Here is a 12,506-nt window from a genome sequence, read left to right on the forward strand (position 1 = left end):
GCAGAAGATCTTCTGCTTCATCTCAGTAGTTCCTGCATATGTTGGAAACTCAATTTGGTGATATTTTGTACCTTGATCACATGGTCTGCCAACATAACGTGTGCTTTTCAGCAGGGCCTTCTGAGCACTTTCCAATTCAGAGCCATAGCAGCTAGCTGTAGTTAGTTAATCTGGAGAGTAAAGCATCCCAAAGAATACTGGGCGCCCGCCTTTAAACTTTTACTGTGATTTCTGCACCCAAATCATTCCTGCTCCTTACTTCTCTGGCACAAGCACTGGACTTAAACACATTATTCCTCTTTTTTTTTTTTTTTTTTCTTAGGTCCCACTCGCTCACTGGGTATATCACTGTTCTTTTCCAGCATAAACACAGCCTTTACAAAGAGGGTTTAGGTTTTCGCTACAGGCCTCTCATTTGCAGTGTTTATGCAGGCGTATCACAGATTATACAATGTCTGTCTTGTTTGCAGTGAGCATCAGTGTTATGGGAAGAGAACAAAAGACTGCCAGAGATAATCAGCAGATGTAATGAAACAATGCCAGTAGCAAGAAAAAATAGCTGGAAAGGCCGCTTTTGAGGTTAGAGCAGTCCGCAGTGGAATGTGGTAATGCTGTTGTTAGTTTGGAGAGTGGATCTTAAGTAGGAGCAAGTTTGCAGATCCATTGCAGCCAGTGTATCTCCTAGATACCGTGCGAATGTTTTGCTGGAACTCATTCACCTTTTTGGCTTGCAACTTTTTCCTGGAGCAGACAATGATGACTATTGCCACAGGTTTTCCACGACGTTTTGCCTGGGCAGAGTGTTGGTGACACCTCCCACTCCTCCCTCCCATCCTCTGACGTGCAGCACCCTGAGGGTGGAACTCCTTGGGCCAGGGTGGGTTTTGTTTCAGAGCAGGACAAGTGCAGCAGACACATTTCTTCCCGTCTCACCCATTTCTTGTCCTTTCACTCGGTTTCATCTGGATTTGGTTCCTATTCCTTTTAAAAACGTGCAACTGTTTCTCTGTCATGTTACCGGTCTTCCTATTCTGTAGGGGTTGGTTTATTATTCTCACTGTTTTGTTTTTTGGTTTGTTTGTTTTCTCTTTTAATTGAGTGTTTGTATGGGATGTTATTGAGTATCCATCTATTTATCTTTCCAGATTTTTTGTATATACTTTACATTTGTTAGCTTCAAGACCTTAAAAATGTACTTTGGCCTTTATGGTTGTGTTAGCCTGGGAAAGAAAGTTGGGAAAAGAAAGAAGGGTAGGGAGTAGGAACTACATCTTAATAAACCATCTGGAATGGCCAAGGAGCAGAGTCAAGCAGTGAGTCAGTGTGCGTCTTTTAGTTGCCAAAACAGAGCAACCTGTCGCAAGATTTGTGTGGGAAGACAAAAAATGCAGATCAGGAAGACTGAGCTGCAGAGGTGAAACCTTGTGTTTTATGATCTTTAAGGCATTAAACAAAACCCAGAGACCTCAGGATTAGACTTTGACAAAAAGGACTGCAGATATTTGTAGGAATATAGCTCACTAGCACTCCTGGAGCTGTGTATCCAGAGGGGAGGGGACAGCTCTAGGTAGATATGGAAGTATTGCTTGAGAGCTGTCTTGCAGATTGTCTTGGACGAAGGGTTGTTCCAGGTGCATCTGCCTGGGAATTTGTGTGATACGTTTAGCTAGCACTTTCAGTAACTCCAGTCCAAGTCCCTGAATAAACCCATCCCTGTAAGAGGGACTCGAATGCTCCTGGAGGCAGCAGTGAGCCAGATTCTCCATCTCTCTTATGCTGTTCTCTCTGTGGGAACAGGAGTGAAAACATGATATGAAGTGGTAAGTGCCATAAGTGCCATCATCGTGTCTTAAAGCTTTTGTACGTTCAGCTGCAGTGTTATCCAGAAGGCTGTTCCATAGACAACAGTCAAAAGTACAGTCCATAATTCTACCTTTCTTGACATGATAGTGGGACAACACAGGTGTTTTACCAGCTCTGTGCCACTCAGAAAAATCAACCAAACCAAACCACCTGAGGCATCAGATTGCTTCAAGCTCACAGCATCTGCAGTGTGCTGCGAGTATTGTTGTGGGCCACAGCAGAGCAAGGGTTTAGGGCACGTGGTGTATGATGACCACATAACCAGGCATGCCTGAGTGCAGGGCATTCAGAAAGGTGAATTTGAAATACGTCTGTCTTCACCACTCGCTGGGAAAATAAGTTATGTCAGTGCAGTTATCAGAAAACAGTATATATGGCAGAAGTGGACTACTCAGTGAGATTTTAAAACACGTTTGCTTTGGCTGTGTTCTTGTCACCCCTTCCGTGAATGTCTGTGCCAGTAAAAACAGCTTTGGAAGCCACGTGTCCAGAGTTTAAATCGACAAGCGCAGGCACTCATGCTTGAAGGGCACAGACACTTCTTAGGAGATGTAAACAGCACAGAGAGATGTACCTGCTTTATCACAGCTAACCATTTCGCAAGCAGCTTTTCTAATTCCACAGATTTGATTTACTTTGTTTTTAATAAAAATAGAGTGCTTAGCATTGTAGTTAGACTTGAGGAAACCACATTTGATTCAGGAATATTATGCGGGCAATAAAAAGAGGCTTAAAAAAATCAGCCGTTTTCTGGAGATTATTTGCTCAGCTCTACTATTAATATTGTTTTGTTTGCCAGACTATGATCAAAAACATTTGGCAGGCGAGACTCAGTCAGGAAAGTAAGCCAGTGAAGTTGAGCTGTCATCTGAGCACATACAGAAAAACTGTTCTCTTGGCATAGAAAACAGACTGTTTACAGAAATAATAAACATGCCCTCTAAAATTATGTTCCTTCTCTCTAAAATCATGGAAGGTCACAAGACTTTGACCCTACAGAAGGAGCATAACACTTTATGAGACTTCTGTCAAAGCACATGATAAAAAATAAATACACTGTAATAAAGAAGTGTCAGTCTGATGGCTCAAATGTGCCTTCCTAACGTATTCTGTCTCCCTTCCTTAAGATGTGGTATGTGTGCTGCCACGCAAAGGAAGCCCATCTGGAGGGGATATCAAATCAATCCATTTGCCTGATGTATCAGTTGATGTAATTAACTTTTGTTTTATCTCCCGAGTAAACCTTGTAAACAATAAAATGTGTCAAAGTAAAATACAATCTATTGAAAAGTGTAATTTGTAAATGTCCCTGTGGTGATTCAGCTGCTGGATAGAGCCCCAGATGCTGAATATCCATGAGGAGTAAAGGACTGATCTGGCCAAGACTTGGATTTTTTCTGAGCCCTGACGATAGATGGGTGAGATACAGGCAAGGGAGCAGGCAGTGGCTGGCTACTTCAGCAGCTGCATACAGCTGGAGCAGGACTGTCTTCACAGCCTTTGCCAACGTGCCCAGAGGACAGGATTCTCACCTTCTGTTCATCTGCAGGATTTCCAGGTTTACTCTTTATTTGGGTTCCTTCTTCCTCTCCCGTAAAGCTGTTTGTTTAAGTTCTGCTGCGTAAACTCCAGGCACGGGAGTGAGAAATATCACTCACTGTCGAGAGCTCAAGCAAAGCAGCACGGCTTTCCTTGGTCGTTTGAACGCCCAGGGTGGGAGCCCTCACTCAGGTGCTTCTGGGGCTTGCTGCAGAGCGGAGGCAGACAGAAAGGTTGTGGTTATGCCAGCCATGGACTGAAACGGTTTGGGGTGTTTCCATGAGAAATTTTGTCTGGGGCAGTCTAGCATCGGGTAGCCTCTTGGCGTGTGAGAACTGTGATGAGACAGCTATAAGACCTTTTGACTGCATAAAAAGAAGCAGGGTGAGCATTAAGGCTGGGCTTGCCCTGAGCCCTGGGCTGTTACAAGTTTTCTGGTGTCTAATTGAGATTTTTATTTTTATTAAAAACCTGTTAAGATGCTTCAGCTCTGTTTTTGAGGCTCACACAGACCTGTAGTCAGTGCTGCTGGGCTACCTGTGGCCTTTATGAACTCAGGCACCCACGTTGCTCTGCCACACAGCCACAAGCCCTTCCTCCGGCATCCCAGTAGTTCAGAGCAAGCAGAAGTGTTTCCCTACTGCCGTCCTCCATTCCTGTTTTCCTCCTCTCATGTACAGCACAAACCCAGTCAGGTGATCCTGCTTTGGAATTCTCCCAGTACAGATAATACATGTGAAGAGCATAAAAGATATTTAAATTTATAAAGCTTGAGCTACCAGCTTGCTGAGAATGAGTATGCAAGTATTTGGCCTTGAGCTTTCCACTCAGCCCCAAACCCACAAAAGAGTTTTACGTTAATCCAGAAAAAGAAAAAAATGCTCCATTTGGTGGTAGTTTAGATTCTGTTCAGTTATAACTTACAACCCCAAAACATAAGAAGTTTACAGTTCATAAATTATACAGCACACAGCACATGCTGTTGTAATCTGCACATAATCCATATGAAGAATTAACACCAATGTCTAAACAAAATACAAAGTCACTATAGGCAATCTTAAACCTCAGCTGTACAGTTTTTCTGAACTATTTTGGCTATAGACATGATTTTTCACCCCTCTACCCTCATATGGTATTAATTCAATTGTTTTATATGTTATACATGCGTAAGAGCTAGAAGGGATTTCCTTAAACAACAAACATTGAGGATAAAAAGGTTGGTGTTTATAAAAACGTCAAACTCAAAGGCTCTTCCATAACTTGTTAGAGGATTGCTATCATTTAACACTCAAAGCCCAGTCATTCAAGAAGTCCTCCAGAGAGAAAAGGTAATCCTGATTTTCCACTCATGAGTTACTAGTCTGATCCCTCAGAAGAGAATGAGCAGTAAGCATACAGAAAGGAGAAATTTGGTTAGAAAGATCAGAAAATGGCTATGGGATGGTTCAGTTCTGCAGGCCGTAGCATTTGGTCACTCTGTTGTTTGTTTTTTTGCTTAGAAGCTCAGTATGAAACCAGCAGGTAAATGGCTCCGAGTACACGCAGTTGGCATTAGTGCAACTGCCTGATGCTGCAAGGTGTTGAAAGGTGAACTTCTCCATTGCAGCTGAGCTGTTGCTCTTCCAGAGACAGGCTGGCAGGGCAACAAACGAGGAATGAATAAAAGACCAAGGATTGTCACACCTCTGTGCCATTTGCCTGCAGGTCTGTGCTTTGTCTGTGCTGGAAGACAATGCTCACCCAGAGGGCAGGACGGGAGAGCTTCCAAAGTTGCTGGGCCCAATCCCAGTCCCAGCAGTGACTGATCAGCTTCCTCCCCTGTGATCACATAAAGCATCAGCAAAGAGCATAGCTGGAGTGTATGGCGTGGGTTTGGGAAAAAGAACGATTACGCAGGAGCTGCATAAGAACAAAAGACTTAGGAAACCACTATCTCAGTTAAAAATGTGAGCTCCCTGGGATTGCCTCTTGTACAGAGATCTCAAAGAGCCTTCGGAGGCAGAAGTAGGGGTTAGGAGGACCAAAATTACTGCTGTGGCTGGGAGGTGGGGTGAGAGAGACAGAGTAATCGGAGAGGGAATGCTGTGGTAATAGTGTTTGGAGCTTCAGCGAGAACTAGCTGGTGAGTGGAGCGGCAGATTTGTGTAAGGGAGAAGGAGCAGAAATGGGTGTGCAGAGACTCCCCTGTGTACTTCTGGCACCCTGTTTCTGGCACAGCTGAAATATCAGCTCTCAGTGCCAGGGCGCACCGAGGTCTGCGAAGTTGAACGGGACTGTCAGCGCTGGGGGAGGCTGCTCCGCACCCATCGGCTGTTTTGCCGAGGCTGCTGCTGGTCTGCTGGTGCTGAGGTCTCAGCTGTTTGAGGAGGCATCGCTACTGCTGCTTGTGCACAGCAGCTTCTCCAAAACAATGACTCTCATTTATTAGTCATGGTGAAAATCTTGTTTTTTCATGTTGCTATTCACTAAAATACGAAAAGCAAAAGTGGAACTTTCCCTTTTTGCAGGAAAATCTTGTGATATTAACAGCTTAGAAAGCATTTTGCTGAAACTTCATTTGTGATTTGAAGGGAATAAGCTGCATTCTACAGCTTTTTTTTTTTTTTTTTTGAGTAAGCTAAGGCCCCAATTATCTTATGAAAACTAGTGGAAAGATTTCTGTTACCAGTGTTGTACCGCTGAATCTGTTTTCAATGTTGGAGTGCTTACACTTTTTTCCTGTTTACTTTGGTGCTCAGTGTTGTATAAATACAGTACCAAGGAGATGCTGCCTTGCTTCTCAGAGCTTCGTCCTTCCTCTTGTGCACCTGGAGGGGATGTTTTTGCATCTCTGCTCCCTCCAGGAGCACCGACAGGCTCGGGCACGGACACTGCTGCCCTTCGGTCCCGCAGCAGCAGGCTCTGTGCTGGTCTGCCTGGCCCTGTGAGACCTGAGGAGGACAAGAAAGCAGTGAGATCCTCTAAATTTGAGGTTGGAGTCCCTTGCTTGAGTAAGGTGCTCATAGCCTAACACTAATCTTTTATTTCAGAGCGAAAAGCCCCTTTCCAGGTGAGAGCCTCACTTGTCCTCAGTGTTGAAGGCTTAGTACACGTGCTTGGGAGTCTTTAGGTTGATCCGGCTCTGGATAAGAGGTCACCCAGCTGTCCGAACAGCCACAAGGAGACAAAACGCTCCGTCCCCGCCTGCCACAGACCTGCTGGCTGCCGGGGGGCCCGGCTGAGCGTTTCTGCTGCCTGCCAGCACCGGGGCGTTGCTGCCAGTCCGCTCTTCTGCGGGGCTCCCCGACAGGCGAAAACGCGATGGCCGGGGGCGAGGCCGTTCCTAATTCCTCTCGTCCTCGTTACCAGCTTTCTGTCCCGCCGTTTCCTTCGGGGGATGTTGCCGAGGCCCGGCCAGGCCCGGCAGAGGGCACCCGCGGCACGAGCAGCGGCGGGGGGCCGGGGCCGGGGCCGGGGCCGGGCGCACGGAGAGCCCGGCGCAGGGTTGGCCTGAGCAGGGCCCGTAGGGTCGTGCAGGGGGTCAGGGGCTGTCACGCTTCCCCCGGCGGTGTAGGAACGTCATTCGTTCGCAAAAGTTGTTTTAGGAAGCCCTACAACCCCTGTTAGTCACCTCTCAGAAGGCAGGGGAGGTCTGTTTTGGCACAGGGGAATGTGCAGGATCGCTGCAGCCTTCTAGGTGGTGGTGACGCCTGTGTATGGGCCCCGGGTTTACGCTGAGGCCTGTTGTGCACAGAGTAATTAACTTTTCTCATACAGATAGTTGTGTTTGTGTGAAAGACAAAGCAATTCATCTCCCAAAATCTCACACCTTCAAGGGAAAAGGGAATTTTCTGTGTACCGATTGGCCTTTATTAACATGTCTCCTTTTAAAGTATTTTGCTGAAGTCTGACCTTCCTAGTCCCCTATTTCATTCTAAATTAGATGGATCCATTAATAGGAGCAAGAAAAACATGGTTATTCCCCTAGCAGCAGGATGCAGGAGGAGGAAGGTAGCCCTGCAGAAACATTTGTACTTTCCCTCTCTTACCCCCACTGAAGTGAACCCACGGGACAGCCTTCCCATGGCTGTAAGTATCGCCTCTTAGTTGGCCCCCAGGCAGTGGTTTCTGTGTCCCAAGGCAGCTGTGTGAGCCCAGGAGGGTCGCTGCAGGGGACAGGGTCTCAGCTGGGGGCAGAGCTGGGGGCAGAGTTGGGCTGGATTTTACTTGCAGTCCTCCGTGAGCCGGATCAGCTTTAGAGTGGGATGCACAAAGCAAAGCCCTGAAAGGTTTTTGGCAGATCTCTCCTGCAGGTGCACAGAGGAAGCACAGGGACTTTACTCAGGCTGGCCTTAGAGCTTAGCAGGTGCTTTTGGCAGGACACTCGTGCTGCTGGAAACATGACCCTTCCGTGAGCCCCACCTGTCTGTGACAACCCGGTGCCATCAGCTGCCTGCCACCTCATGAAAATCACGTTCCCTTAAACCAGGTCCTGCCGTGGTTGAACCAGAGGCATGATGGCCAATGTCCAGGGGCTTTTGGTGGGTTTAAATTCAGCCCGCCAGAGTGAGGCACCCACAGCTCCCTATGGACAAGGCTCCCCTGAGTGGCTGCCCAGGTTCCCCCGCTCAGGTACCCTGCAGAGCTGACCCCCGGCCGTTCTCCCATGGCTCCCAACTCATGACCAAGCCTCCCGCAGCCAAAGTTACGTTTTTAAGAACCCGTTGAGTCTCGGCCAAGCTATAGAGATTAAAACGGATAAAGGCTCTTAGGAATGTAAACAGCATAGAGAAATCCTAATCCACGTGGCACAATATTATTCAAAAAGAAAAAAAAAATATTCTAGCCAGAGGTGGTAAATCGTCCTCACTTCCTGAGCGTGCCAAGCCTGGGACCCCACGTGCAGCCTTCTGCCGGCGGAGCTCCAGGCCTCGTTCCAGAGGAGGAGCCCACGGGAGGCTCGGTGCCGGTGCTGCTGCCCTGGCAGGTGGTGTATGCGCAGCAGTCCGTGCTGCACTGGGCAGCGTCTGAAAATAGAAGATGTCTGGGAGGTGTCAGGCACCTGGCTGCTCGCTTTAAGATTGTTTTCCGGAGGTGTTTTTGGTCGGGGTAATTTTGGGTAAGTCTCACTGAGCCCGCTCTGCGGCACCTTCCGTGCCAGGGGGTTGCACCTCTGCGGGAGTGAGGGGAGATCCTGGCCCTCGTCCGGCACGGGGGCACTTCGGTGCCTCTGTGCCTGGACTTTGAAACGAGATCCACGTACAAATCAAAAGCTTGTCTGAGAAATAAGCTGGCAGAAAGGAACCCTTCGTTGCTTAATTGTTTTATACTGTTTGGCTCTTAAAGAAAGCTATATTATGTAATTGGCTCTCTTAACAGGGTTTTTAACTAGCTGTGGTGGTGCTCGTGAGAGGCCGGGAAGTCAGCTTTAATATGATTTTAATATGTATAAAACATCTTGTTATTTTAAAAATAAAATGTTTCAATTAGCCATTATTGTGTTAAATGACTTAAACATCTCCCTGCTGATCTATAAACCCAAGCCATCCAGATCTGACGTAGCACTTGAGAACAAGAAACCCAAACTGACTGCGGGCTAGCCGTAAACCTGAAGAATGTAGGGATTTTATTCTGTTTCTTCACTTCGCTTTTAAAAACTGAAGGCCCCAGCTCCACACAGATGTAGTCATTAACTTAATTTTATGAACTATAAACAGTCCTAGTCCAGTCAGTCAACTGTGTACGCAGTGAATAACCTAAGCACACGTTTAAGTGCTTACAGCACAGGGGCTAATGTGATATCATTAAGGGCATCTCTAATTTTGCAACAGATGCAGGGATTGCTTGAATTTAAACTAAAACGCGGGTGATAAGGACAAGTCATTGATTTCTGTCTGAAGGTAGTTTAGCGCCCAGAAATGGGTAGTTCAGCTGTAGCTGCTGTTGAAGGTTGAAGGTATTAACTGAACTACCTACTTTTAAGTACCTGCTTTTTACTTACCCTTTTATGTATATCCTGCCATTTGCAAACCACAGTTGTTGCTTGCAGTGTAGTCCCAACACGGATAACAGCAGCTTCGTGTGCTCAGTTCCACATCCACGAGTGGTTACAGCAGTGCTGTGTGATCAGCTTTGGTGTGATTCAAAGCCCAGCTTGGCTTTTCCGAAGCCCTGGACTGTGGGGTTTATGTCAACGGCAGCCTGGGGCCCTGTGCTCACCGTCACCCGTCACTGAAGGACTGGGCTGTCACTTCCCGTGCTGAACCTGTGCATCAAAACCCTGTTTTGTACGTGTATGTGTTCACAGGTTTGTGTGTGACAGGGAAGGGCTGCATGCAGCGTCACATCACCATCGACACAGTGTCTATAAAAGCCACAGAGGTGCTCTCGCTCCGAAGGAAGGCCACGGCCCCAGAAGGGTATTGCAGGAGACTCCCCCATGCCACCAACGGGTTACTCCACTGATGGTTTTCTTGGGTGGTTGGGTTTTTTGGTTTTGGTTGGGTTTTGTTGTTGTTTTGTTTTGACAGCAGCTCCAGGTGGAAGGAGGGTTATAAATACACTCTCAACGAGGGAAAGCGAATTGCAGCTGTCTGTTAGCTGGGACAGCATTTTGGGGGGCTGGTGAATGAGCCCCTGATCCTACAGACCTTTGTAAGCCTTCAGTAGAGGACAGTTTGTAGAGGAGACACTGTTACAGGAAATATGTCCGGCCTGAAATCTGTCACCGTTTGCATTTAGCTCCTGGTTTGCATTTCCACGCATTGCTTCCCTTGCCTGGGGACTAGGCAAAATGAAAGCTGAAAGAAAAAAACAACAGCGACTAAAACCAAACCAAAACCTCTTTTACAAGTCCCATTTATCTGAGAAAAGAGAGAGGAAGGCTCAGCATCCCTCCCGGTGCTCCCTTACTCACCGCTCGTGCCCTCCATCGCTGTGTGCCCGCAGGGGAGCCCCGGCACCGACCTCCGGCTGTCTCCGAGCAGGATTTGAGGCTCCGGAGCAGCCGGGCTGTCTGCTCGGCCCGGGTGGCTGCAGCAAACCGCCCGGGGAGGGATGCGTGTGGCAGTGCTCGGTCCTTCAACCCGCAGCCCGGGGCACCCGTCGGGGCATCGCCGTCGGGGTGACGGCGCCGTGCCGGGAGCTGGCTGCGGGCTGCAAGGGGCAGGGAGCGCGCATTTGGTCCTTTTGCTCCTTGCTGTGGCTCAGGGGAGAAGGACGCCCCGAGAAGTCGCGTGGAAAAGGCGGCGGAAAAAATCTTTCCCCGTCCAAACGGGCAGCAGTCGGCGAGGGGAAAGCCCCCGGCCAGGGGAAGGGTTTGGGGGCGCTGAGCGGGCTCCTCTCCTCCTTCAGGGCGCGGCTTTCGCTGCCCCGAGCCCCGGCCGACGAGCAGACGGCTGCCGGGATGCCCCAAGTGCAGAAGAGAGCAAAGGGAGGCTCCAAACGCTCCGCGTTTATAGAAAATAAAGATCGGGAGAGCTCCTGAACAGGGCAGAGGTATTGATAGGTTCTGAAACTAATGACGTACGTGCGTAAAAAAATGCTAAAAAGTGGGTAACTGTCGAAATAATTTGTATTTCTAACAGTTCGATAGACCCTTTGCTTGGTGAGAGCAAAATAAACTCTTCTTTCTTTCCTTTTAAGGAAAAAAGGTGATTCCCTTCTAGCAGATGGAAAACGAAGTGCACACAATTTGGGGCCTGCAGAAACGTCCCTTTCGTCCCCAAACCCCGCCGAGCTCCGAGGTGATGCTGCTCGGGGCAGCGCGGCTCCGAGGGGCCGTGTGAGCGGCGGGGCCGGGCGCAGGGTGCAAAACCCCGTGTGTAAGAGCGCAGGGAGTTAGGCGATTTCGGTCCTTTCAAGAATCACTGATAAAAATAAAATAAAGCACCGCCCGATGTCCTCGTAGCAGCAGGATTTGCTCCGCAGCGGATTTCTGCCGCTCGGTAGCGACGTCCCGCAGGCTGCGCCCTGGGCAAAGCAGGGAGGTGCGGGGCTGGCGCTGAGCTGCGGGGCGCAGCGCGTCCAGCCCGCAGGGCGCTGAGGGAAGGGCAGCGAGGTGCGGCACGGGGACGGGTGCTCGGCGGTGTGTGCTGTGTGTGCCGCTCCCGGAGGGGAGGCTGGTTCAGGCTGCTGTGGATGTGTCCGCTCGCTTGAATGGGCCCCAAATTCTCCCCAGTTTACGCGTAAATTATTCTTCTCGTTATTCACCAGCGGCCTCTTTTGCCTTGGCCGTTAGAAATCGGTACCTTGGCGTGAGAGTAGCTCCTGCTCTAAATAAAGACGGACAAAATACAGACAGACGGACGAGTGGCCGCGGAGGGAACCGGGCGGGTCCCGTCCCGGTGCGCTGGGCTCCGCCGAGCTCGGAGGGCGGCCCGGGGGGTCGGTGCCGGTCGGTCCCGTCCCGTCCCTGCCCGCAGGGGACACGGCAGCGGCAGCCGGGGCCCTAAGGAGGGCAGGGACAGCGGCTTTCGGCGTTTGCGAGGAACGAGGGGCACGGCTGTGAGCTGAAGGGACGCGGGGCAAGCAGCAAACCCAAGCGGAGCCGCCTGGTACAAGTGGCAGCGAGGGTATGGGACAGGTTACCTCGGGAAGCCCTAAAAGCACCGAGCAGAAACGAATTCAAGAAGCACCTGGCTTTGGGCGCATGCAATGAAAGGCGGAGGAAGGACGTGGCGGGGGCATTTTGGCCGCGGCCCCAGGACCGCGGGGAAACCCTCCCAACCTCTCCCCTTGCTCGCCGAGCGACCCCGCGGGGCCAGCCCGGGGGTCCCGGCAGCCCCGAGCCCCCCGAGCGCGCTGCGGGCGTCGGGGCCGGCCCCGGGTCGCCTCGGGCTCCGCGGCTGGGGGGGGGGGGGGAAGAGGCGGCGGCTCCTCCTCCGCTCAGCCCCGGGGGGAGCCGGCCCGGGGGGGCGGGCAGGTGGCGGGGCGGCGCCCGGGGGCTGCCCCGGGGCCGGGGGCCGGGGGTCGGGGGGTCGGGGCCGCGCTGGAAGGGCCCGGCGCTTGTTTGGGTGTCTGCTGTCCCGCGGCGGGCAGGCAGAACCGTGGGTAATTTGCTTTCTATGGCAGGGGATCAAATGCTCTGCCCTAACCTCTCGCTTCCAGGTACTCGCCCGCCCCGG

The sequence above is a fragment of the Aythya ferina genome (assembly GCF_964211825.1).
Source record: "Aythya ferina genome assembly, chromosome: 10".
NCBI lineage: Eukaryota > Metazoa > Chordata > Aves > Anseriformes > Anatidae > Aythya > Aythya ferina.